Source organism: Bubalus kerabau, chromosome 14, assembly GCF_029407905.1.
Source record: "Bubalus kerabau isolate K-KA32 ecotype Philippines breed swamp buffalo chromosome 14, PCC_UOA_SB_1v2, whole genome shotgun sequence".
In the NCBI taxonomy this organism is placed as follows: Eukaryota; Metazoa; Chordata; class Mammalia; order Artiodactyla; family Bovidae; genus Bubalus; species Bubalus kerabau.
Window position 1 is genome coordinate 10,080,280 of NC_073637.1, and position 22,817 is coordinate 10,103,096.

A 22,817-nucleotide genomic window follows, 5' to 3' on the forward strand; every position below is an offset into this window, starting at 1 on the left:
CTTCACGTTGAGGCTTTCTCTTCCTGATGTCAGACCTGCCTCACCTGGGGGGCCCAGGTCTCTCCCAGCAGAGCCTGAGGCCGGGATTTGGTGCATGTGGGTTACTGAGGAGGCAGTGAGGGGAGATGGACAGGGCGGGGGAGACAGAGGCTGGGCAGGGAGGTGTCTCGGGATGGAATCAAGCTTCAGCCTGACCCCAGGGGCACAGGGCACCCACCAAGGGCTAATTCCACGTGGAGGCAAAGGGGGGTCACCGTCGAGCAGCTCTGATCCCCTCTGTCATAGACTGGGGGCCAGGGGTGGTCTCCTCCCTGGCTGGGCAGCTCCTGTCTGGCCAGGACAGTCCTTTGGAGGAGGAGGCAGCTGCCCGCAGCCAGTAGACACGGCAGCCACCCAAGAAAGGCTCTCTGGGCTGCGTGCCAAGAGGAGCCACTCTCCGGGGACCCAGCCCCATCCACCTCCCTAACCCTCGCTGAGGAAATTCAAACCCGAGACCTGCCCCTCCGGGTGAAGTGACTCCGAGGATCTCTGGGAGTGGTTTGCTACCTGCGGAAGGGCCAGCAGCTTCTAGTTACCAATGCTTGCGCCTGAAGGCACTCAGGTTTCCTGCCTGTCCTCCAGGACAGCCCCAGGGAGGAAAGAAGTACTGGTTTCTCCTTTCTTAATGTCCCTACTATGTGCCAAGAATGGTTCTGGAAGCTTTAAGGGTACAATCTCAAAATCTACCTCTCCCACCAACCCCGAGAGGTGGGGCTTACAGCGAGGGTATCAACCCTGTAAATGAACTATGTGCGTGTGCTAAGTCGCTTCAATCATGTCCAGGTCTTTGCAGCCCCATGGACTGTAACCCACCAGGCTCCTCTAGTCCATAGGATTCTCCAGGCAAGAATACTGCAGTGGGTTGCCATTTCTTTTTCCAGGGGGTCTTCTTGACCCAGGGTTCGATACCACATCTCTTATGCTTCCTACGTTGGCAAGAGGATTCTTTACCACTAGGGATTCAATGATAAAAAGTCCTCCTTTCATATGGTTTCCATGGAGAGTCGGAGGTAGGCCAGCCCCACCCTAGGCAGTGACTCCCTCCTGCCGGCCAGGGTGACTGCCGTGCGGACACTACTGTGCGCAGGCCATCCATTATTGATGGACAGAGGTCAACGAGCTCAGGTCAGGGGGAGCGAAAGCGGCCCCGGGGGTTTGAATATTCGTAGGGTTGTTTTCACCCCCACCCCCAGGAGGGACAGCAGTTTGCACACCTCACAGGTGACGGGAGCTGGTGGAGCATGAGGCTGGAGCTGCTGCAAGCCTGCAGGCTTATGTGTAATAATAACACCATAGGGTATCATTGTTGTTGTTTAGGGAGGGCCCTCCCTGCTCCCCCACGTTTAGGAAAAACAGCTAAATAGCAATGACGCCGCCTGATTTCTCAGATTCAAGCTCTCTCTCTCTTCCCAAAACACCCAGCGGTCTGCTGCCGGTTAGAATGTTCCGGAATTAGACCCCGTCCCCCGCCTCCACGTGTGATCTGGGACTTGCCACCAGCTCACCCACAAGTGCCACCTGCCCGTGTCTGTCCTCTGGGTAGAGAAGGGCTACGACCCCACAGGCTTCCAGCCCCGCTCCGACACAGCCAGGCTTTGCCTGACGATCCTCGGTCTCGTCTGTCCCACAGGAAGCTGTAGGTTAACCCACGTGTGAAGCATCTTAAACTCAGTGCAGGGCACACAGTGGTCGCCAGGTCTGAGCACGCCCTCCTGTCTTCGCTCTAGAGCAGGAAGTCGGCTTAGTGATCAGGCAGTGCGGAGCTTTCGTGTTTGGTGTGGAACAGGAAGCCTGCACCCTCAGGTCCCCCGACTCCCCCCACCCCCGGGACTCTGAAGGTGACATGTCCCCTCTGCCTCCACGTCTCTGTCGCTTCTCATCAGCGCTCAGCATTCACTCTGTGTCCGAGCTGAGCATGAGGTAGGCTCTCTCCTTAGATCTTCACGCCCTGTCTGTAAGACTGAGTGTCGTTTTTTTTTTTCTCTTTAGGCCATTTTTCAGATGAAGAAACAGAGGCTCAGAGAGGTTAAGGGACTCTCCCGAGATCACACAGCCGGTAAGTGGCAGAGTTGGACTTTGAACCCAGCTCTCTGACACCAGAATCTTTGCTCTTAATTGCCTTGTTATCTGTGCCTTAAGCTGTTCGATCGTCCTTAAGCTGTTTGATCGTCCTCTTCCACCTGAGTGTGGGAGACCTGTGACTTGGTGACTATTTTATTTCTTCCTGTGCTCCTGCAGCATCCAGAACACAGTAGGCTCTCCATGCCTACAGGGCATTTAGAAGGCAAGCCTTTCTGATCTCACTTGGTTGTACAGTGTTCAGGTAATGGAGTGTGTGTCTAATCACTGAGCTGTCCTGGTTAACTGCTTCCACTTTTTGCCACGTTCAAATATATCAGTATCTCCAGTATCTCCAGTATTCTTGCCTGGAGAATCCCATGGACAGAGGAGCCTAGGGAGCTACAGTTTCCATGGGGTCACAAAGGGTCAGACAGGACTGAGTGCCTAAGACACACAAGTTCATCAACGTCTCCAACAGACACAAATAAGAATTGCATTATACCCCCTTATTGTAAATATCAGATACCCTACTGTGGACTGTAACCAGACTGTTTTGAAGATGAGTGGGTCTTTTCTTTGTGATTCAAAAAGTAAGAACGTCCCCCACAGTGGGACAGAGGGCAGGGTGGTGAGTGCAGCCTGGAGCCCCCTGCTCCTCCCCCCGTATCTAAATGGGCTCCCACTGGGTACTGATGCTCTCTCCCAGCCTTCCTCCTGCAGCCTCACCTTAGCTCTGACTACATCCACTTTGCATTGGTCCTCCTGCTTCTCACGTCTCTTCTCTTCCATCTCCTCTTTCTCATCCTTGAAACTAGTCTCTTCCTTTTCAGAAGATTTCCTAGAACTCATGTTTGAAAACCCTTTGAATATGAACAAGCCCCATTTAGTAACACAACCACACGCAAACTACCTGATTTGGTCTCCAGACTCCTCAAAGAAAAACCCTGTAGTGGGGGTGGAAGTGGGCGTGACGTTCATAGGCCACCAGTGTGGACCTTGGGTGTGGTCTATTAACAGTTTTGGTTTTTGAACCCCCTTAGAGGTAATGAGGAGGCCCAGCAGCTGGGCCAGGGGTCCACTCTCCAGGCCTTGTGACCTGGAAAAGCTGAGTTTCAGTAGCTCGTTTCTGCCTGGGTGAGATTCAGTTTAAAGAAAACATGAAAACCACAATTCATGTGCTTGTCCAGAAGTCTGGAAAGCTGGTTCTAAGCCTGGTTCTGCCACATCACCTGGTATGGACTTTGCTAAGTCCCTCCTCTTCATGGGGGCCTCAATTTTTCCATCTGTACAGTGGGTTATGGACCAAGTACAGCTAAAACTGACCCCCGGCTGTGGTTTCTCAGCTGTGGCATCAGTGAGCCTTTGACGATGCTCTTGCAGATTCCTGGGTTGACAGGGAAGAGCCATGGGGGCAGAGGACTGAGGGAGACATGGCATGTGATCAAAACAACGCTGTACCCTGATCAGGACAGGCCCAGAGCCAGATGCACACGTGGGTTCAGGGATGAGCCTCCCGTGACCGACAGAGGCCATCCCCCCACTCCAGGGAGGTCAGTCAGAGGCTCAGACCAGACCCATGGCCCCCACGGCAGGCCAGGTTCCTCCACATGAGCAGTGTACCTGCGTCATGTTCCGGCCACAGAAGGACTCAGCAGGCAGCTCTCACACCTGCAGGCCACACCTCTGAGTGCCGTGCAGATACACAGTGCGGTTTTGTAGTATTTTGGGGTTTGCTGCTTTTGCAAAAACCAAAGGAAGTCTGTAGGCTGGGCTCTGACTTCCTCTCCCTGAGGGTGGCCAATCTGCTTGGGCGAGGACCAGCAGAGCCTAGCGAGGACTGGAAACCTCCAGACACAAGGTCCAGGGATCGGAGGGCACCTGTTTCTACCCCTTCATGGGTCAGGCCGACTGAGTTGTCACTGGAATCGTCCCATTCACTGTGTGAGGACACTGAGGCTGGGAAGTGACCGAGACCCCTCACTCACACTGTGCACACACCAGAATGAACTCTGCTCCCTGAGCTTGGACCACCTCTCACCCTGCCATCAGTCCACACGGACCCATTGAGGCCCCAGTGTGGTTCTCAATGGGGTCGACACAGCAGTGAGGGACGCTGGTGAAGCTCCTGCCCCCTGGTTGGTGGGGAGACGCATAGACAAAGAAAGAAGGAACTCAGCATGCAAGGGGTGTCCTTTTGTGATTAGGCTGTGAGGGAAAATGCAGCTGAGCAAAAGGGCTAGTGACAAGAGTGATCCCTACAGCAATCCTGTCTCAGGGTGATCGGAGAAGGCCTCTCCAAGGAGAGTGGCTGGGCAGAAGCATGCATGCAGTGAGGGAGCGAGCCCTGTGGGCTCCACCCTAAGACAGTCTAGGTGGGGGGAAGAGGATGTCCAAAGGCCCTGGAGCAGAGCATGTGCTTACTGTACTTTGCACCCTTGGCATCTGATGGTCTGGGTGTTTGCCTCCCCACCTTCCCAGCAACACAGCTCCTGATCATCACTGTTATTCCCTCCATCCGTCACCTCCACGTGTCTAGGGCCGTGGCAGGGAGTAGCTGTTGCATGGTAAGAAGAATCAGGCAGAACTGAATGGGGCCGAGGGAAGGTGTGACTCTAACAAGAAATTGCTGGTCTCATTCCTTCATCTTCTTTGCACAGTTCACTCTTGGGTGGCTTCTCTAGTGGCTTAGTCGGTAAAGAATCCACCTGCCATGCAGGAGACATGGGTTCAATCCCTGGGTGGGGAAGATCCCCTGGAGGAGGGCATAGCAAGCCACTCCAGTATTCTTGCCTGGAGAATCCCCATGGACAGAGGAGCCTAGTGGGCTGCAGTCCATGAGTCTGACACCATTGAGCTACTAAGCACAGCGCACAGTGCTCTTGGGTGACACTTGACAGTTTCACATTCTTGCTTTGCATTTATTCTCATAATGCATGTTTGAACCAAGACTGAGTTTTCAGCGTGCTGTGGTGCACTAGTTCAAGCTCGTCTTTCCAAGCAGGGCAGGAACCTGGATTCCAAAATCACAGGAACAGAGCAAGAAAGTAGGCTGGGGCTGCACCGCTGACCTCAAGCTGAGTGCAGGAGAGGAGGTTCCAGCGCACTGAGCAGGGCCCGGGATGGGGGTGGGGGCGTGGGCCTGGCCATTAGCGGGCTGTGATCTTGAGCAGACCCTGTCCCCTCGGGGCTCCGTTTGTTTCCTGTGCATCCTTATTGGTACTGATGCTTGTCTAGCTCCTTCCGGAGCAGCTCACAGCCCGGCTGTGCTGGAAGGGACATGCTTTGGGAGTGAGGGATGCCAGCTTCTAATCTTCCTGCTGCGACCACATTTACCACCTGGGACAGGTCACATCCTCTCCTAGAGCCTTCATGTCTGCACCTGGGGGGAAGAAAACGTGGAAAGGCCTGATCCTCCCTGTGATCCTCTGCCATCTTGAAATGCCACAAGCCTTTACCTCCAAGGCAGGCAGCAGCCCAGCCCAGGGACAGAGCCTTCTAGCAGCGCCCCTTTGATTCTGTAGACCTGGAGCTCTCAGCAGAGAGGTGCCCAGTGAAGAGGGCACGACCTTGGCCGTCCTGCCTCAGGCATTCACATTAGAGCTTCAGATAGTCCTCACCTCCCCCTGATCTGAGACCTGGGGCTGCAGAGCCAGAAACTTATTTACTGGAACAGAGGAATATGTCTGTTTCTTCAGGGCCCAAAAGGACTTATTAAGTCTTCCATGAACTGAATTTCATTCAGCTGGAAAAAGAATAATCAGAGAGCAGTTCCGCCTGGTTACTTGAACGTTTCTCATAAGAAAGGGTCAAAAAGCTCCTGTACCATGAGGCTCAGCCCTCCCTGTTTCCTCCCCAGGGAGCAGGCAGCCTGGTGGTCGACCAGCAAGCCCATCTACATCACTGGGCTATTCACCTGTCCACCTGCCCATAGCAGGCCCCCATGAGGGGCCAGGGCCAAGGGCACCAGAAACACAGCCTGTGCATTCAGAGCAGTTAAGGCTCAATCTGACAGTTTTCTACATCTGGTCGAACTCTAGAGAGTCTGTGACTGAGGTCACAAAAATGTGAACATTTCTCAAGGTCACAAAAATGTGAACATTCAGAAACTTTCACTTTTCGATGTTTTCTGTTTTCCACAATGTTTACTCTAAATTCATTGGCTCAACACATCCTTTGTTTACTAATGAAAGTTAATGTCTGCCTCTCCTTTAATCAGTGCAAATTTTCTTCTGGTCAATTCCATTTCATCCAGTGTATCCTAGCCTCATGTGAATTCTGGAGAAAAGGAAAGGCGTGGGCACCAGGGAAGTTCCTGGGAAAGTGGTGCCAGAGACATGGAATTCACCAGCTTGGAGGGGACAGGAAACAGCCACTCCATCAACAAGGAATTTTGGCTGATAACAAAATACTTTAAGATATGGAAAGTAAGCTCTGGGGTTTGATTTATTCTACTTACAAGCTAATGGGTGTAAGGTCTGGGGTTTGATTTATTCCACTTATGAACTAATAACTAAATTGTTAGTGTTTCTGCTGGCAGAAACAGAGGAGTCCTAGGTCAGAGATGAGAGACTTGTGAAGTGGGGGAGACCCTACTCCTTTCATGCCTGGAGCCTCAGCTCAGGGTGGGTTCTTCTGTACAAAGCTATGGTTTTTCCAGTAGTCATGTATGGATGTGAGAGTTGGATCATAAAGAAGGTTCAGCACAGAAGAATTGGTGCTTTCAAGTTGTGGTGTTGGAGAAGACTAGAGAGTCCCTTGGACTGCAAGGAGATCCAACCAGTCAATTCTATAGGAAATCAGTCCTGAATATTCATTGGAAGGACTGATGCTGAAGGTGAAAACTCCAATACTTTGGCCACCTGATGCAAAGAACTGTCTCCTTGGAAAAGACCCTGTTGCTGGGAAAGATTGAAGGCAGGAGGAGAAGGGGATGAAAGAGGATGAGATGGTTGGATGGCATCACCAACTCAACGGACATGAATTTGAGCAAACTCTGGGAGATGGTGAAGGACAGAGGAGCCTGGTGTGTTGCAGTCCATGGGGTCACAGAGAGTGGGACACAACTTAGCAACTGAACAATAACAACAACATAACTTAGTCAATACTTTCAGAGGTTGAGTTCAGGAAACAAAAGGGAGTGAAGGTTCTTAGTACCATTTCTTAGGTCATGGCTTATCAGTAGGCACTTATTCTCTATACCTGCTTGCTGCTGCTGCTAAGTCGCTTCAGTCGTGTCCAACTCTGTGCAACCCCACAGATGGCGGCCCACCAGGCTCCCCCATCCCTGGGATTCTCCAGGCAAGAACACTGGAGTGGGTTGCCACTTCCTTCTCCAATGCATGAAAGTGAAAAGTGAAAGTGAAGTTGCTCAGTCGTGTCTGACTCTTCATGACCCCATGGACTGCAGCCCACCAGGCTCCTCTGTCCATGGGATTTTCCAGGCAAGAGTGCTGGAGTGGGGTGCCATTGCCTTCTCTGCTACACCTGCTTACCTACCTGTAAAATAGGAAGGAAATAAGCACCTAGGTATGTATGTTGAATCAGAAGACCATGTACTTATTATTTGCATTAATGTGAGGAAGCAAACTCACCCTGATAATTCAGCCTTCTAGGTTTTGGATTATTCCTTTCTTAACTGAGATTGAAACTGTTTGAGTTGCAGCTCTAGTTCACAGCACACGTGCAGACACCTGTGTAGAATTCACCACCAGGATCTTCCCTGATAAAGATGCTGGTCATTCACTGGGAGAGGGGAGGACGTGAAGGTGAAAAGGGTCAGGTTGCCAGAGAGCAAAAGAATAGAGCAAGAGAGAAAACAGCTGAGGCAGCGCCTCTTCAGATCTTGCCCCAGTGGACCAAAAAAAAAAAAAATCATCAATAGTCTATCTAAGAAAGAAATGGAAAATTTTATTTGAGCCAACCTGAGGATCACATGTTGGCTTAAAACTCAACATTCAGAAAACTAAGATCATGGCATCTGGTCCCATCACTTCATGGCAAATAGATGGGAAACAATGGAAATACTGAGAAACTTTATTTTCTTGGGCTCCAAAATCACTGCAGATGGTGACTGCAGCCATGAAATTAAAAGACGCTTGCTCCTTGGAAGAAGAGCTAGGACCAACCTAGACAGCATATTAAAAAGCAGAGATATTACTTTGCTGACAAAGGTCCATCTAGTCAAAACTATGGTTTTTCCAGTGGTCATGTATGGATGTGAGAGTTGGACTATAAAGAAAGCTGAGCACTGAAGAATTGATGCTTTTGAACTGTGGTGTTGGAGAAGACTCTTGAGAGTCCCTTGGACTGCAAGGAGATCCAACGAGTCCATCCTGAAGGAAATCAGTCCTGAATATTCATTGGAAGGACTGATGCTGAAGCTGAAGCTCCAATACTTTGGCCACCTGATGCGAAGAACTGACTCTTCTTCAACACACCTGAAGCGACTTAGCATGGCAGGAGGATCATAATCCAGGAGACAGTCTTTCAGAAAGCTTGGAGAAGTCAGAGCACAGTTATATATGTTTTGGAGACAAAAAGTTCTATGTCAGATGACATGTTATGGACCATTTACATAATCCAGATCTACACATACAAAGCAAGCAATGGGTTATGGGTCTTCATGAACCCTCACAAGATTAAGAAAAAAGGTCATCTCCTGAGGAATGTGGTGGCCCTTGAGGAGATGAAGGAGGAATCTTCTAAGGAAGTGAAAGAAGGTGAAAGTGTTGTCACTCAGCCGTGTGTGACTCTTTTCAACCCCATGGACTCCTGCCAGACTCCTCTATCCATGGGATTCTCCAGGCAAGGATCCTGAAGTGGGTTGCCATTTGCTTCTCCAGAGGATCTTCCCGGCCCAGGGATTGAACTCAGGTCTCCTGCACTGCAGGCCGATTCTTAACCCTCTGAGCCATCAGGACCTCCCATCTTCTAAGCAGATCTGGTCAAGACAGATGCACAACACACACACTAAAATCAAAGTGTTAGTCGGGCTTCCCTGGTGGGTCAGATGGTGAAGAGTCTGCCTGCAATGCGGGAGACCTGGGTTCGATCCCCGGGTTAGGAAGACCCCCTGGAGAAGGGCATGGTGGTCTGGTTAACGGGGACGCACAGCATATACTCTAATGGAAGGAGCAGGCCCGCATGGACAAAGATAACCCTTGTATTTAAATTTTTCTCCAGAGGAAAATTTTCTTGTCTTGCTGTAAAACGGGCTTGATTTCGTTATCTGTCACTTTTACCCTGTATTGTATATCTGGGGAGGGCTGTAGTTACCCCAGTGTCCCTCCCACAAACTCCAGTGGTCCCTGTGTCAGCTCAGGATACTCAAACACAAAGATGCGCATTGCCCCACGGCTGGGTGAGGTCTCCCAGCTGGCAGAATAGAAGTGCTGGGACTCTCGGATGGAGACCCTGCCTGGTGTCAGGTACGCTCTACCAGACCCCGAGACACGCCTGGACCTGCCACCCCGGCCAGCCTCTGAGACCCCAGGGCAGCAGCCAGCCTCTTTAAAGCCTGCCTCTCACCACGGCGTTTCAGGAAAAGATGAAAGGAAGTCTGTGCTTTAAAGCAAATTAGGCAGAACGAGAGGGTTTCAAAGTGCCACGCTCCCCAAGTGGGAGGCTCTTTGATGGGCAACAGGGGACAGACCCTGCAGTCTCCCGCCCTCAGCCTGGGGAGCTGGGGCAGAACGGCTTTGTCCCCAAGCACTTGTGGCCACAAGGGGAGTGTTCGCCATCTGGGAGGGGGCGGTCAGCGTAGCTCACTCTTTCCTGCCTTCCTGCTTGACTTGCCTCCCTCATTGCATAGAGGATGGGTTGTAGCTGTGAGCACTTTGTAGGGAGCAGTGGGAGTGGGAGTAGGGCTGAGTGGGTGTGTGACCTTCCAGGCGGCATGGATGCACCCACAGCAGGGGTGTCAGGCTCCAGCTAGGACTCCAGTTGTGAGAGCAGCTCAGGCTTGGGGGTAGATGTCCCCCAGGACCCTCAGGACCTTCGACTGAATCTCAGCCTCATCCCTGGCCAGGTGCCCTTGAACAAGAGCCCTCAGCCTTGACCTTAACAGAGGCAGCACCACCCCATCACAGCCTGGGAGAAGCGCCCAGCTCGGCGCCTGACGCACAGCTGTGGATGTTAGAGACAGGTCCCCTGCCCCTTCCCCGACACACACACCAGCAGTGGTTTCTCCAGGACTCACCAGCTGTGGGTGCGAATGGGGAATACTCACTCAGGGATCCTGTCTCTCCCGTGGCTCCAAGCCTCCTGCTGCTCCCGGCTCTGAGGACTCCTGCCACGCCCTCCATGTGCGCAGGTCGTCCCTGGTCCCTCTGCTCTTGCCTGGCTCACTGGGCCTCTGCTGCCCACAGGCTGCCTGATCTCAGCTGCCCTGGGAGCTCGCTGCAGCCCCCAACACCATCCTTGCGTGTCTTCTCAGACACCTTTGCTGTCAGTCCTCCCGGTGGACAGCTGCACAGCCCCTCATCAAGGGGGCAAGGTGTCCCTCCTTCCCCAAGTTCAGGGCTCGAGAGGGGGCCCCATGTGGGTGACTTGGGCCCAGAGCACTGCAGGGTTAAATACACAGAGCGGCCCCTCGTCTCTTCCCAAACGGGGCTTGGCCAGGGGTAGGGAGCTGGGCCTGTTCTATCCCAGTCACCCCACTAGACACCATGACAGTCCTCCGACCCTTGACTTCCAGGGATGGTTTGTGCCAGACACATGCTTTTCTGGGGCCCCTGCTCACCCCAGAACACATGTGGGTGCTGGGCTCCTTGCCTCTTTGGCCACTGGGTTTATCCTGCAATCTGAACCCACATTCTGGGAGTCACCAGAGATCAACCCCCTCAACCCCCTTCAGGAGCTGATTGGATGCCCCTTGTTAATCATTAGAGTTCAGATCTCCCCTTGAAGTCAGGGGGCCTGGGAGGAAGTCAGGGAACTCCCAGCTCTTTAGAACCAAGGGCAGACCCCCGAGGTGAGGGTGTGGTGGGAGCTTCACCCTTCTGAATCGTCTTTCCTTTGTCTTGACTTCTCCACCACCCAAATCAGAGAAACCCCTCTTTCTTCTGGGACCTGGTGTCTGCCTGGAGGTGCCTACACGAGGCGACTCCTGAGATTCCTGACCATGTTACACACTTTGGATATTGTGTAGATGTCTTTGGACTCTGATTTGAGCATCCCTCAGTCTACACACATAAGGAGATTTGTGGATTTAAATTCCCTTTTGTGCAGCTCAAAGCATGAAAATTGATCCAGTTCCTTCTCATATGACCCTAATCCTGGTTAATCACGTTTCTCACGGGTACTTCTCCAAACTGCTTGCTCTGAAGTCCAGCTGGTGCATCTGGGAACCTCTGCTTTGTCCTCCAGCTTCCCAGCACAGGAGCAGGAAAGAGGCACTAGGGTGAGGAGGATTCACAAGTCCTAGAGAGGGTTCCCCCAACCTGCCTCACTTCTTGGATGTGCGGGAAATGGGCCAAGTCATCGCAGGAAGGAGTGGAGGAAAGTGAAGTCCCCCAAAACGGGCTTCCCAACGCACCAAGATGGAGTCAGGGCTGCTCTCCAGACTCCAGGGGATGCGGTGTGCACACCGTCCATTCCAGGCTCCACGTGCTGATTGTGTGGATGCCTTATGCTGCTCACAGACCATCGCTGGCTCCCCATTGCCTTCATCCCAAAGTCCGCATTCCTACAGACTTCCATCACCGGGCCCCCACCTAGCACAGTCATTCCTAAGGGCACCCCGTTTTCCAGAACTGTGCCCCCCATCACCACCACCTCCACCAACTCACTGTTTGGAAGCCACCTGGTTTCCACCACCTCTCCGATCGCCTCCATCAGCCCCAGGCCCCTGCTGTGTTCAAGGTCCAGCTCCATGCCCACCTCGTCCACAGAAGCTGTGTCCCTTCTCCCTTCAGTTGTTACCAACCTGCCACTTCCAAATCCCTGGGGCCCTTGGCATTCCCTCCTTAGTGATGCTGGTCCCTCATGGACTGCTGCCCAGGCGGGCTTCACTATCGAGCAGTGAAGAGAGGTGGTGGTGCTCAGTGGTGTGCTCCGTGAGGTGGTACAGGTGTCCTCACGTGCCCAGGTGAGACGCCAGGAGGGTGGTATTGAAGAGCTGGCTTGGGCATCAGCCCCAGCCCTCCATGGTCATGTGACCCCACCTCTGCCCTGTACCAAGGAGGTGATGATAATACTACCTTCCGCAGAGGACTTGTGACTGTCTCGTACCCACCCGGGCTGGTCCCTAAGAAGCCACGTGTCCTTGAAGGGTGTCCACCCCAGAGATCCTCTAGGTGCCTTGCCAGGTGTCCAGCAAAGAAAGCATCAGATACTGACACAGCTGGATGGGTGGGTTGCATGAATAGATGGGGAGACAGGACGAAGGTCACTACCCGTGGCCACCAGATCTGGTTAGAGATATTCTATGACCCTTGTTGCTGTTCAGTCGCTCAGTCATGTCTGACTCTTTGTGACCCTGCATGGACTGCAGCACGCCAGGCTTCCCTGTCCTTCACCATCTCCCGGAGCTTGCCCAAACTCACTTGTCCATTGAGTCAGTGATGCCATCCAACCATCTCATCCTCTGTCACCCCCTTCTCCTCCTGTGTTCAATCTTTCCCAGCATCCGGTCTCTTCCAACAAGTCATCTTTTTGCATCAGGTGGCAAAAGTACTGGACTGTCAGCTTCAGCATCAGTCCTTCTAATGAGCATTCAGGGTTGATTTCCTTTAGGATGGACTGGTTTGATCTCCTTCAGTCTAAGGGACTCTCAAGAGGCTTCCCCAACACCACAGCTCAAAAGCCTTAGTCCGCAGGAAAAACAGTGAGGATTCTGTCTGATACCTGGATATTTAAGTCCAGCAGAAGTCAGAGAGTTGACGAGTGGGAGACAGCCGGTGAATCGTTCACAGACAGGGCCTTGGGAGTGGGTGGGGTCAAGTCCCAGGCACCACCCAGAGCAGTCAAGGGCTAAAGGGGCCTGGGTCTGTGACTCACCCGTGATCCAGCAGGAGGCAGCGTCGGGAGGCAGCTGGTGAGTGTTACCCCGGGAGCCTGGAGGCAGGGCTTGTTAGGGCGCCCCCTGGTGGAACCTGGAAAGTGGTGAGCCTGGAGCCGGCATGGCACCCACAGAGACGCCCACCCCAGTGCTGTCTCTGCCCCAGGCTGTCTCATCGGCCGGAGGAGGACAGGGAGGCTTCTTGATGGGTGAGTCCCGGGCAGCATTGGGAGCAGCGTTGGAAGGATTCCAGAAAGAGCCTGAGGCAACTCTTCCTGAAAAGCCCTCCGAGCTGCCGCGGCTGTTCTTGGAGCAGCTGTTTCTCTGGGGTGAGAAGGGGTGGGGGCGGGGCTCCCTGCAGACCACACCTCTAGGGGATGAGATGATCTTTGCAGGATGTACAGGGTCCATTCAGAGTGGGCCACCCAGGGCAGGTGAATGCCAGGGTGATTCTCAAGGCCGTGGTGTGGCCCCTGGGGATAAAAACCCATGGGGGTATTTCTCATCCTGGGGCTGAAGAGGACTGAGACCCGCAAACAGAGCCATCGCATGAAGAGGGCCATTGACGGGAGCTAGAGGCTGCCAGGTCTTGGCTGCCCCATGGGGGTCAGGAGGGGCCAGAGCCCTAAGCGTCTGGCCTCAGCCCCCATCCTCCTTCCAGTCTCCTGTCTGTGCCCGCAGGGCCCAAAGCCAACCAGCGTGGGAACTCACGGGTGAGGCCCCAGGGCAGCCCTGGGCACAGAGCAGAGTGCCAGGAGTGGAGGGAAGGAAAGCCAAGGTGCCCAGCTTACCACCTGAGCCCCCGGGAGGCCGGGCCACACAGCTTCAACCCTTCCAGGAACCCAGGGCCGGCCGGGTAGGGGCAGTGCTGTGCATGGGAGGTGCCCTGCGGGTGCCCCAACCCAGAGGACTTGGGCAAGTTGGGACCCTCCCGAGCCTGACCTCCCCTCTGCTGCAAAGCCTGCAGAGACTTCCCCTGGCTCCTGGTATGTGGCTCCAGCCCTTGCCTGACCCACCCCCACCCCTACCTCATCTTGCATCTTCCTCTCTGGGTTTCTGCTCGGCTTGACCGTCTCTCTCAGTTCCTGCCAACCCACCTGCTTTCCTGATAGGCCTTTGCACCTGCAGCTTCCTTTGCCTGGAGGCCCCTGTCCTCTCTGCCCAGTTACTGGCCCATCCTGCAGTCCTCTGGCCATTACCACTTTCTTAGGGGGCCCCCGACTCATCTCTGGCTCTCTCTTCAATCACACAAAGGAAAGGGTAAAAGCTGGTTCTCCAGAGGAAAAAATCCAATACAATAGATGTGTGTGTATATTGAGAGATTAAATTTTAGGAATTGGCTCATGCCATGTGGGTGGGCAGTGATGGGCGGGGTGGGGTTCCCTGGTGGCTCAGTGGTAAAGAACCCGCCTGCCAAAGCAGGAGATGCGGGTTTGATCCCTGGGTTGGGAAGATCCCCTGGAGAGGGAAATAGCAACCCACTCCAGTATTGTTGCTGGGAAATCCCATGGACAGTGGTACCTGGCGGGTTATAATCCATGGGGTCTCAAAGAGTCAGACATGACTTATCGACTGAAAAACAAGAGCAGCATGCAACACGGGGCTGGCAGAGTCAAAATCTGGGCGGCAGACCTGCAGCCTGGAGACTCAGGCAGGAGTTGACGATGCAGATGTGGTTGACGTTGCAGCCGTAAGTGTGAACTCTGTACGGCCAGCTGGCGGGCTGGCAAGTCAGGCAGGATTTCTGTGTTACTTATCACAGCCTGTTTGCCTCTCCCTGAGGCCATCTCTCAGGCCTCACTCACCCAAGCTGGGCTGCTCTTTGATGATGTTTTCTGGAGTGATCTGGGTCTGGCTGCAGCCAAGGCTGGTCCTTCTTGAGCCGGGGGATAGAGACAGATGCACAGAGCTAGTCAGGTCCAGGCTGGGCCACATGAGCCTGGCTGCCAACTTTATGTGTGACTCAGAGGGTGGAGCTGGCCTGGAGATGCTGACCAGGGAGGAAGCAAAAGCTGGGAGAGGAGAGGTCACATCTGCACCCTGCCAGGCCCCGAACTGGCTCCACACAGATCCTCATGTCGCTGCTGTGGCGTGGTCACTGTCGGTCTCCCTCAGCTCGGACGTCACGGGGGGCTCAGGGCGGGGCCCCTACCTGCTGCACTCCCGCTCTCCCAGTATCCCAGCTCCTTGGGATTCTGTCCCTTGACAGCTGTGGACCTCTGTTCCTGCCTCTGAAAGATGGAGCTGGTACTCAGTCCCAGAGCTGTAACAGTCCAGTACTATGGGTAAACAGGGTCTGCAAAGGGGGAGCCTCCATAAGCAGGTGATGTCCCCTGATGACAGATTAATCAGTGCCTGATGTGGCCCCCTCAGCCCCTGCTGGCTCCTTTCCTTGTCCATCCCAGCCCGTGACGCCCTCCACCCTCCTGCCCCCGGCAAGTGGGGAAACAGCCATGCCAGGGCAGCTGTGTGAACAGAGCAGTTTCCTTCTAAGGATCCAGGCAGTCTTGGAGTCAGGCGCCTGGCTCCCCTATCGGTTCTGGACTTTGCCATGTGTTGTTGGATGCACCGCTTCCCCTTCCTGAGCTCAGTCTCCACGTCTGTTCAGTGAAGTGGGAAGAAAGGAGAGGGCCGAGTGGGGCTGTTAGATGGCGCTCCTTGCAGGAAACCAGAAGCCGCTGGAGGATGTCAGAAGTCAAGCCCAACATTCAGGGAGTGCTTCCTGTGTGCTGGGAGCAGACCCCTGAGCTCTGCCTGCACTGATTGGAGCCTTTCTCAGCCCAGCCTCATGAGGCATGTGTGAAGTGTGAAGCGAAATGAAAGTTGCTCAGTCGCGTCCGACTCTTTGTGACCCCCGTGGTCACATGGACCCTGTAACCCACCAGGCTCCTCTGTCCATGGGATTCTCCAGGCCAGAATACTGGAGTGGGTAGCCTTTCCCTTTTCCAGGGAATCTTCTTAACCCAGGGATCGAACCCAGATCTCCCACATTGCAGGCGGACTCTTTAGCAGCTGAGCCACAAGGGAAGCCCGTGAGGTGGGCACTGCCTTATCCCCAGGTGATGATGAGGCTTCACTGAGGCAGAAGTTTCAGAAGGATTTGGTTCAGAGGATCTGGGGCTTAGACAGTCATTGGAAAGGTGATGGGGGCCGTGCCCTCAGGTATATCGGTCCTGATGCTGAAGGCTGGAGCCCAGAGGCCAGGAAGCCACAAGAAGCCAGCACAGGGTTTCCCTGGTGCTCCTGTGGTTAAGGATCCACCTGCCAGTGAAGGGGATACGGGTTCGATCCCTGCTCCAGGAGGATCCCACATACTGAGGAGCAGCTAAGCCCATGCAGCAGAGCTCCTGAGCCCGCTCCCTAGAGCCCCTGCTCTGCAAGAAGAGAAGCCACACAAGGGGAAATGTGTGCACCACGACAAAAAGTAACCCCTGCTCGCCACAACTAGAGAATGCCTGAGCACAGCAACGAAGACCCAGCATGGCCAAAAATAAGACAAAAAAGTAACTCTTAAAAAAAAAAAAAAGATGCCAGCTCAGAGTGTGGAGATGCCCTGCAAACTGGAAGGTGGAGGGAGGCAGAAGGTTGGTCCACAGAGCAGCCTCCGCCCCCACAGGAAGGAGGACAAGCCCACCTCCATGCTGATTATCCTTCTGTTATTGCAGAGCCCCCCGGTCAGGGGAAGTTGGGAAGTGTCATTTCTAACCTTCCAGCCCCCACGATGCAGAGGAGAGAGCAGAGACAGAATCCCCAGTCCAGTAGATGCCAGCCGGCAGGGGCCGTGCAAGCAAGAAGAATCAGGATGCCCTAAGAGCCCTCGCGTTGCACACAAGTTGATGCTCCAACAGTTAACCCTTTGAAGAGAGAAGGGCCCCGTGAATGACCACAGATACCCATTACACTCTAGCCCATGCATTACTCTGGGACCCTCCTCCCTGCAGATCCTCAGTGTTCCTGGCCAGTAGAGCAAGAAGAAGTGAAGGGCTGGTTGTCCCATCCCTCAATGCATGGAAGCAGCTAATGAAGCGAGTCGAAATCATCATTTTCCTCATTCCCCGGTTTGTTCTTTCATGCCTGATTTCATTCAGTCTTTTAAATAACCCTGCCAGTAAGGCAAGCCATGGAATCTGTTGGACTTTTTACAAACGAGGAACCTGAAACTCAGGGAGGGAAGAGAACTGACATTTATAAGGTGCCTGCTCTGTGCCCCCAAACCAAGCTGCTCGCTTTTGTGCAAATCCCTTTATCCCACAGCAGCCCTGCCTTCCGGCATTACAAGTCTCACTATGTGGGCTTCCCCGGTAGCTCAAGGGTAAAGAATCTGCCTGCAATGCAGGAGATGAGGGTTCAATCCCTGTGTCAGGAAATTGCCCTGGAGGAGGAAATGGCAACCCACTCCAGTATTCTTGCCTAGAGAATTTCATGGACAGAGGAGCCTGGCGGACTACAGCCCATGGGGTCACAAAGAGTCAGACACGACTGAAATCAGTGGGCACACACACAGTCCCACTTTGTGGACTCAGAAACCGAGTGTCAGAGAGCTGCAGTGCCTTACCCCTGAGAACAGAACTGGGAATAGGAAGAGCTGGGATTTGAACCCAGGTACGTCTGGGCCATTTTTTTTTATTCCAACAACCACTGGCCGTGATCCACTGGCACAGAACCAGAACAGATGGATTCCAAGTGTCCAGTGACCAGCGGCTCCAGAAGACAAGCAGAGAGAAGCAGCTCAGTGTTGAGCAGTCTCCAGAGGCGAGGAGTGAAAAATAGTAATAATGAAACGAAATAAAAATGGAGGACAGGACTCCCAGGTCAGCTAAAATGAAGGGGCCAAGAAGCAAAGCAACAGAAACCTCGGGAAGAGGGCCATTATTCTGCACCTTTTTTATTCTTTTCAAGGCATTTGGCAGAATTTAAGTTGCATGGGACCAGAGCCTAAGGAAACAAGCTGAACACAGCAGCTGAGAGATTGAAAAGCTAGCCTGAGCTTTTGATAGTCTCACAGTATAGGGGAGACAGAAATTGGAAGTGAGAGAGTGCATGGAGGAGGCATGCCTACCAAACTCATAGCCCTCCCAGCTTCCCTTTAAGAAGGACTATGCCCTGGGCTTCCTTGCGGCTCAGTGCAGGAGACTCTGGCTGGATCCCTGGTCCTGGAAGATCCCACAGCCTGTGGAGCAACTAAGCCCATGTGCTCAGTCACTCAGTCATGTCTGACTCTTCATAATCCCCTAGACTTAGCCCACCAGACTCCTCTGTCCATGAAATTCTTGAGGCAAGAATCCTGGAGTAGGTTTCCATTTCCTACACCAGGGGATCTTCCCGACCCACAAGTCAAACCTGGGTCTCCTGCATTGGCAGGCGGATTCTTTACCACTGAGCCACCAATAAAGTGGCTCAATAGTCCACTAAAGGTGGAAGTCCAATAAAGGTGGATGTCCAATAAAGGTGGAAGTCCACTAAAGGTGGAAGCAATTCAAATATCCATGCATGTAGTCAGTCGCTAAGTTGTGTCTGACTTTGGGACCCTGTGGACTGTAGCCCAGTAGGCTCCTCTGTCCTTAGGGATTTCCCAGGCAAGAATAATGATGTGGGTCGCCCTTTCCTTCTCCGTGGGAGAAGCCCACGTGCCACAACTACTGAGCCTGTGCTCTGGAGCCTGGGAGCTGCAACACTGAAGCCCACAGCAGGAGTGGCCACTGCAGTGAGAAGGCCATGCAGCACAGCTAGAGAGTAGCCCCTGCTCGCCACAACTAGAGAAAGAAAGAGAAAGTGAAGTCACTCAGTCATGTCTGACTCTTTGCGACCCCATGGACTGTAGCCCACCAGGCTCCTCCATCCATGGGATTTTCCAGGCAAGAGTACTGGAGTGGGTTGCCATTTCCTTTTCCAGGGGATCTTCCTGACCCAGGGATCGAACCCGGGTCTCCTAAACTGCAGGCAGACTCTACCGTCTGAGCCACCAGGGGACCCCACAGCTAGAGAAGAGCCTATAGAAGCAAAGCATAGACCTAGCATAGCCATAAATAAATAAATTAAATATTTAAAAAAAGAAAGGCTCTTCCTTATAAGTAAGGGCAAGCCAGGAATAACTAGTCATCATGAAGACTGTGCAGCCTGGTTGTCGGTCACCAGCTGGGACAGGGGGAGTGTGTCTGTGCTCTACCTGCCTCCAGGGCCAAACAGATTCCTTCCTGTCCAAGGACCACCTTGTCCTCAGCTGCTACACTTCCCGCCCGTGCTCTGTCCACTGTTAACCAGGCATGCTGGGAGACAGAGCCAAATGACCAAAGAGAGATAAGGAGAGAAAACAGACAACAGAAATAAACCCTCATCTCCAGATGTCACGAGGGTAAGACATGGTTTTAAAATAACTGTGATGGATCATTGCAGGCAGACAGGTGACAAGGTACAGATTTTCACCCGAAAACTGGAACTTATTTAAAATATTACTCAGGTGGCAATTCTAAAACTGAAAAAATACAGTAACTGAAATAAATGTAGTATATAATTTAAACGGAGTGGACACAGCAGAAGAGAGGCCATCTCAGGAAGTCAGAAAGATGACAGATTTGAAACCCACAGAAATGACAAGAAAAGAAATGAGGGCAGGTCTTGATGAAGTAGAACAGTTAGCTGTGTTTATGAAGGACAGCCCAGGAGGAGGTAGGAGCCTGGAGCAAAGTGCTGGCTTTGCTGGCATCTCGCTCTGTGACCTTGGACAAGTCACGTGCCTTCTCTGAACCTCGGTTTCTCATTTCAGGGAAACATGTCTGATGTTGTGTCTAAGTCGTGTCTGACTTTGGGACCCTGTGGCTCCTTTGGCTTATTTCACCCAGTTGACTTGAGGATCCCATGGAGGACAGTCATGGCAGCTCCTTATCAGAAGTGTGAATATTACCAACAACCTAGCGTTCCCTCGGTCACTTCACCAGCCAGCATGGGGCAGGAGGCTATGCAGAGAGCTAGTATGACATCCCAGTCTTGTGAGAGCTACCGTGAGGTTTGTACTTAGTCACTCAGTCGTGTCTGACTCTTTGTGATGCCAGGGACTGTAGCCCGCCAGGCTCCTTGGTTCATGGGATTCTCCAGGCAAGAATACTGGAGTGGGTTGCCATGCCCTCCTCCAGGGGATCTTTCCAAGCGGGAAGTTTAGCAGGCATTAACCAAACATTCACAAACCCAATCTGTCCATTCATTTGGTTTGCCAAGTATTGGAAGCAATTCTTCTCTTAGTGGCTGGTAATCACCACTATCTCCCTATTGTTGGGGGTGGAGGGGAGTAGCTTCATTAGGGACCCTCCTTCAGGGAATCCTTTCTGAGTTCTTGAAGGGGTACTGACTTGGGTCAACTTTGAGGGGTGACCCTCTAGGACTGTGACATGCACCGCCTCTGTGCATCCCCCAGTGAAGTCCATCAGTCATGTCCAACTCTTCGCGACCCTAGAGACTGTAGCCCACCAGGCTCCTCTGCCCTTGGGATTCTCTAGCCAAGAATACTGGAGAGGGTTTCATTTCCTTCTCCAGGGGATCTTCCCAACCCGGGGATCGAATCTGGGCCTCCCGCACAGCAGGCAGACGCTTTACCCTCTGAGCCACCATTCCAAATTATCCATCTTTCCTGTGCACCTCCTCTGTGCATCCCCCAGAACTCCTGTCCGTGGCTGAGACATGACTGCCTCTCTGCAGACAGCACTGGGAGCTGGGTCCTCCTCCTCTTCCTTCTCCTGGTCCTCCTTGTCAGGGGAGGCGTAGCCAGCCTTCCTCGCTGTGCACTTGGCTCAGGGAGATCTTTGGCCCGTGGCGTCTTGGCCTCGGTCCCATCTCAGAGGCCCAGGCTGGCGTTCCCTGTGTGTTGCAGGCTGCCTCACTTAATAGAGAACAGAAAGTCATGCATTCTTTGTTTCTTCCCTGGGGCAGGGGAGAAGGTGGGGGGGAGCAGGGCGGGGGGTGGGCTCTTCCTACTTTTCCAAGGCAGTTTTGTTCCAGGGCTTTTGAGGGTACTAATTGGTACCAGCCTGGAAGGGTCTGCTGGTAGGTGAGTTTAAAACCAGCACCCTGGCCTCAGAGATGCAGCTACCAGGATGTACCTACCAGATGAATGAATGGGAGGAGGGTGTCACGGTCCCCCCTGCCTCTGCCATCCGGCCTTGCACTCTGTCCCAATGCTCACCGCCCCCTCCCTCCAGCATCAGGGTAGAATGTTAATACCTCTCGTGGAGCTGGGACATTGTAAGGGACCTAGCTTCTCATTCACAGTTGTATTTGATCAACATGGTTCAGTAATTATCTGTTTCAGTGAACTGATACCCTTGGCATCAGGATACAGAGTCCGTAAGAGCATCGTGGGATCTGCTCATTACAAAGACAAATGTAATGAGACCTTGTGAGTCAGACCCTCCAGTGAGTCTCCATGTTGCTCAGAGACACTCAGTCTTGATCCTGGTTTCTGAATCCCGCACACCCTCCGCCCCACCCACATGCATGCCCCTCTCGGATCCAAGGACACCAGCATCCTCTTTCCCAAAGTTCTGGGGCCTTGCAGGTGCCTGGGAAGTTCCCACTTCAGAATCTTTCATGATGGATCCCTGCCACCCAGCCCAAAGCCTGGCACAGCACAGGGCCCTGGCAAATATGCATCGAGTAAATCAGTTGAATGGATAGATCGTACCTTAGTTGATAGCCTCAAGAAGTGGGCAGAATCTGTGTCATCAGCTCCATTTTCCAGTTGAAAGGGTGATTCAGAGAGGGTCGGGCACTTGTTCACAGTCACACAGCAAATGGGGTTGAGCAGCCTGGTGAGAATCGCAGACTCAGCCTGTGCTTTCTGGCCCACCTCTCTCCTCTGACTCTTTCATCTTTCCCTTCATCTACGTCTGCGTCCCTTTATGCCCTGTGGGTTCCCGATGTCAGGGCCACGACAATGAGTGGGACTGAGTGTCCATCCTCATGGAGCGCCCAGCTCAGGGAGGAGACAGACAAGCACACAGCACAGGCAGAGAGGAGCCGGGATGCAGCGGAAGCCAGGAGAGGCCCCCGCTCAGGCCAGGCACGGGCAGACCTCCCTCCCGGAGTCAAAGGAGCCAAGCAGGGTGGGGTGGGTTTTCTGGATGGTGGGGACAGCCAGGCTGGGTGCCCAGAGGCCAGAACAACTGTGACCTGTGGGTCAGTCAGTCAAGTTACAAGCAGTCTGCTTTACACAATAAAGGGGATTTATTCTCTGATGTCACTGAAAAGTCAAGGCCCAGGGAGGGCGGCAGCCATGATCAAATAGGGACTTAACACCAATCAGTGAGGGAGCTAAGTGTCTGGTACAACTCCAGACCTCACATTCAAACAGCAAACTGGCCAAAGCCAAAGAACGTCTCTTTCCCCCTTCCTCTGCAAAAGTCAGGAGTTTCGCTCCAGATGAATTAGGCTGCGTGCCCATCCCGGGACCAATTACTGCAGTAGGAGGGGTGGGAACCCTCTGCCTGCCAAGTTAAATCAGAGCCCGCCCTTGAGGATAAGCAGGTTAATCTGACTCAGATGACAGAGCTGGTTGCTGGATGGAGGAGCAGGGGGTGGCTGGAAGGGACGGCTCTGCACACCATTAGGTTCTCCATACAAGTCACACTGTCACGACAAGTACAAAGTGGAGGAGTAGGCAAATGAGGAGACCTTACCCCCCGGGCTGAGGCCTCGAGGAAGCAGTAGAAGCAACATGTCTTGTCCCCTG

The 22,817-nt window shown here is 53.3% G+C and overlaps 1 protein-coding gene across 1 annotated transcript in view; it reads left to right on the forward strand.

The window, feature by feature from the left end:
- The window catches only part of ST3GAL1 (ST3 beta-galactoside alpha-2,3-sialyltransferase 1), a 90,452-nt gene that overhangs the window by 46,895 nt on the left and 20,740 nt on the right, over nucleotides 1–22,817 (forward strand). The window contains exon 3 of the mRNA XM_055545718.1: nucleotides 2,029–2,095. The gene's annotated coding sequence lies outside the window, so the exon portion shown is untranslated. The remainder of the gene's footprint in view (nucleotides 1–2,028; nucleotides 2,096–22,817) is intronic.